At 49.3% G+C, this 4,386-nt stretch overlaps 1 long non-coding RNA gene across 1 annotated transcript; it reads right to left on the bottom strand.

Annotated features, from left to right (window-relative positions):
* Positions 1–695: 695 nt before the first annotated feature.
* LOC128331602 (uncharacterized) lies at positions 696–3,439 on the bottom strand. The gene is made up of 3 exons (XR_008310364.1): positions 3,214–3,439; positions 2,937–3,125; positions 696–916 (listed from the first exon to the last, which is right to left on the bottom strand). It is a non-coding gene; the product is annotated as an uncharacterized LOC128331602 (long non-coding RNA).
* Positions 3,440–4,386: the final 947 nt, after the last annotated feature.

Below are 4,386 nucleotides of genomic sequence, written 5' to 3'. Positions count from 1 at the left end.
CCTCAGCACAGCACTCTTGACTCCTCTATTTCCTCTTCCAGGAGAAGACGAGGGCAGAGCAGCAGTGGTGGCAAGTGGGCAGAGTGTGGCCCAGGCGGGGTAGAAAGGGAAAGAGAAGGCAAGAGGGACAACACTGACCCAAGGGGTGAGGCTGGCCCAAGCAGGGGTGCCCAGGCAAGCAGCATTTTGCCCCTCACTTCCGGTGCCCAAATACCAGGCTTAAAGGCACAGTCCCTGTATTATGTGGCATGTCTACTTTCAGAGCTTTTCCACATGATTTATTGTTCCTTATTTCCAAATGGGTTGGTGTTATTTAGGGTGGGCAAGAAATATTTTTTCCCTTGCTCATATAAGCTAAGAAGCCTGACCTGGAAATGTGCATCAGTTCAGAGAGAATCAGCTGACCAGCTCTGGAAGGCGCTTCCTTGGCTGGTGAAATGGCTCACTCTGCAGTCCTCCCCCTTGATCGGAGCGGGGGGGGCGGTGTATGTGACACACAGGTTAAACCCCCATCTACCATCCCTCAAGTTATGAGTTCAAAACCTGCTGCAGTCTCAACTTCTGATAAACCCACTTTAACTCTTTAACATTTCAACTTAAGCAGAATAGTATTAATCAGAATGAGTATTATGTCGTGTTTCTGTTATTGCAACCCAGATCCAGACATGCTCAAGGTAAGCATATTTAATTTTTTTAATGTGCTTAAAATGCAACTGTTATCCCCTTCTCCAACACGTAGCATTGCTGGGAGAGGGGGCATACTCCCAAAGCTCCCCATACACAATCTAGCTCATGACAGGTTAAGAGCCAATAGATCTTGCTACTGGAAGACAGCCATACTCCTGTTTCTCACTTCTTCGTTTCTTGAATCATGGGAGTTGGTCACTCAAATGGTGGAAAGGAGGAGAGATCAGCACTGAAATATATGAAAAGGAAAGGGTTTACAAAGCATTAGTGGAGGAAGAGGAAGGGCAGATACCTTTCCTGGCATTCACCAGGGCTTGGCTGGAAGCGAGAGGAAGCCCAATGCCTCGAAAGGATTTTTAAAACTGCAAAAATAAAATACATTTTTTAAAAATGCACAGAACAAATATGCTAACTTAAGGAAAGAAATCTGGATTCTCCAGGGGGGAAGGAACCTTTGTGATTTTTAAACAACAACAACAAAAACCTGGTGGTGTCTGGAGAGACCCTTTGATTCCAGTACAGGGAGCTTTCAAAGAAGCTACCAGATGCATTAACATGACTAACAGCAAACAGTGTTGGGTACTTTTTCACAGATGCTTTGTCTGCCTCTCTCTCCTGAAAAGGAGGTGCCTCCCGCCCCCGCCCAGGTAAAGACACCCTGATGGAGCAGGCCTTGTTCCAGTACCGTGCACAGAAATGGTTTCAGGAATCAGTAGGTGTGCTCCTGTGCCTTGTTTATAATTCAGGGGCTGGGACTTACTGAGTAACTGTTGAGCTGAAATAACTCTGTGTGAACATGGTCTACGAAGAAATATCAGAGGCTGGGAAAGGAAACTGGAAATTGGCTACGACTGGGGAGGGGACATTTTAGCAATTGCTTGGTTTTGGAAGAGGTCATGGATTTAGCTGAAATACATAGACTTGAAATGTGGAGACATTTCCGAATTCAACCTTTTGCTTTTGAAATGCGGCCTTGAGAGAGATTTTGTAAACACGTACCTTTAATAAAACTTGAAAAGATTAAATGCCTGCTTCCTCCCCATTTTTAAATCTTGAGTAGGGGGTCTCTCCCCCCCACACACACACACTCCAAGTCCATATAATCCCAACAGAATCCATACTGGGGGATTGGCCAACTTGTCTTTTTCATTTTGGTGGGACTACTCTGAGGAATTTTCCTCATCCTGTCTCAGCCAGTAGATCCATTTTGCACTCCTAGTTGGCGTAAGATTGCGATGGAAGAGATGGAGAGGAGTCGGTCATCCATTGGTGGCATGTGTGTGTCCCATGTTGGCTTCCATGGTTCTTTCCTCCCTCCCCGCAACCCAACATCTTTCCTTCCTCAGAATGACCCCAGCAGAGAGGCAGCCTGTCCTGGAGGGAGTGAATTCCACCCCCAGCTGGCCTCTAGGGACCCGTCTTTATTTATACAGAAACGACAAACAGGGAGAAAGCCGGGGCAGAGAGACAAGCGAGGGGGCGGATGAGCCCTTTTGGACGACGTGCAACTGAACAGCTGGGAGATCTTGCTGGTGGTTTATTTCTCCGGCTCTGTTTAGCTCTTGTTTTACAACCTCCCGTGAAAACAAACCCTATAATATTAGGGTAGTTTTTTGCTTTTTTTGCTTTTCTTGGAATATCTATTCTGTTTAGGATTTTTTTTTCCGGGGGGGGGGGCGCGCTCAAAATATATTCCAAGCTGCTGCTCTCCCAGTCCCCTCCCCCCCATCATCCCCACACAAACCAAATAATCCCCCGCCCGCCAGACAAAAAGGTTTTTGACAAAGCCATCTGCACTGCAGCCCTCTTCACACCCCTCCCTCGGAGTAAACCCCATTGAACACGATGGAGCTCCCTTGTGAGTAAACATGGCTAGGCTCCCTCCAGCCACAAGGCTCTCCTCCTCCCCACACCCGATTCCTTCCCCCGCCGGCCCCCCCCATCCTCCCCTCCCAACCCGATCCCGCGTGTCCCAGAGCCGGAACATGTGTTTTTCATCGATGGCTTCATTTCGGGGCTTTGAAGAATGGCAGATCGGGTGATAAACGAACATATATTTCTCCCCTCATGTTGATTTAACTTGTTCCCAAGAACAGCCCCGGAATACGAATGTTCCCGTTACAAAGGACTGGCCAGATCGACTTCCTCCCCCTCACCCCTCTCTGTCTCCTGTTGTCAGAAGACCCTTCCAAGTGCACGCACAAATTACGGCCCGGCAGCCCACGCGCGGCTCAGGAGGAGCGACCCACCCGAGGAGGAGGGCGAGGCGATCCTGCGGCAGCGCGTGGTCGTATTATTTATATGCTGGGAGGCTCAGATCGCGCGTGTTCCTGCCAGCCACTTGGAGTTGTTTAAAGACGGGAACTATTTGTTTGAGCTTCCACTGCCTGGCCGGGCCTAAACAAACGTCAACAAGCGGAGGAAGAGAGCAAGATCTCCTGGGGAAAAATGCAAACACTGTGAGAACCGCGAGGAAAACAAAGGCCGGCTCCAAGTCGGGGAGGGAGAGGCGGGCGCTGGGGTTACCGAGACCGATCGAGTACTGCAGCAGGGGGTTCAAATCCCCACTTCCATGATGCGTCCCATCTGCAAGCCCGAGACAGCCTGACGCGGAAATAAATTCGTCTGAAAATCAATGGCAGGTTAGCATGTTTCGGAGGGGCATCGTCAAAACCGTTCGGAGCTAGATCCTGAAACATGCCGCAGTCACAGTTAAGCACTTTTTAAAGCCGAAATCCTACGAACGCTTACCGCGACCAATACTTATATACCGCTTTTCAACAAAAGTTCCCGAAGCGGTTTACATAGAGAAATAAAAATAAAGATGGCGCCCTGTCCCCAAAGGGCTCACCATTTTAAAAGAAGCATAAGGCAGAAGCCAGCAACAGCCGCTGGAGGGGTGCTGAGCTGGGGTTGGATAGGGCCAGTTGCTCTCCACCTGCTCAATCAAGAAAAACACCACTTTAAAAAGGTGCCTCTTTGCTCAGTTAGCTAGGAGTCAGCCCCGCTGAACACAGCGGGACTTACTTCGGAGTAAACACCCTAGGCTCTTGGGCTACCCTTCCCACTCGTTTTTAATCGGAGAGTTCACCAGATACTTAAGGCTTGATCCCGGGCACATTTACTTGGAAGTAAGCCCCTTTTGAACGGACGTCTGTCCAAATATGCAGAGAGGATCACTCAGCACGCCTCCCCCACTGGATGAATATTTCTCTTAGCGTTCTTTTATTTGCCAGGAGGTAAGGCACGTTCACGGAATTTGACAGGAGACCGACGCGAGGCTGGGCTCCAGTCTCCTGCCCATTTACCTGGGAGTAATCTCTATTAAGTACAGCGAGACTTACTGCCGAGTAAACACGTCGGAGATTGGACGGTCCCGCTGGAGCAGGCTGGAAGGGGGAGGCCAGTCTCCTACACAGCCTGCGTGAAAATAAGTCCCTCCCTTTGAATCTGGATTCGATGGAAATTTGTGCCCAGCAGTGTATGAGGACCGTTGAAAATACAAATAGTTCACATACACACACACACCCCATATCTAAATACGACAGGCTGCAGCAGCAGCGATGTTTTGCAATCGTATTGCCAAAGAAGGTACTCAAATCAGGGGGCCCCATAGGTACCCCATAATCAGGGTACCCCCATACTCAGGAGCGCAGTCAGTGGAAGAGCAACTAACTCCTAACTTAATTTGGGGGTTGG

The sequence above is a fragment of the Hemicordylus capensis genome, chromosome 6 (genome assembly GCF_027244095.1).
Source record: "Hemicordylus capensis ecotype Gifberg chromosome 6, rHemCap1.1.pri, whole genome shotgun sequence".
Lineage (NCBI taxonomy): Eukaryota > Metazoa > Chordata > Lepidosauria > Squamata > Cordylidae > Hemicordylus > Hemicordylus capensis.
This window is presented reverse-complemented; position numbering and strand designations above follow the sequence as displayed.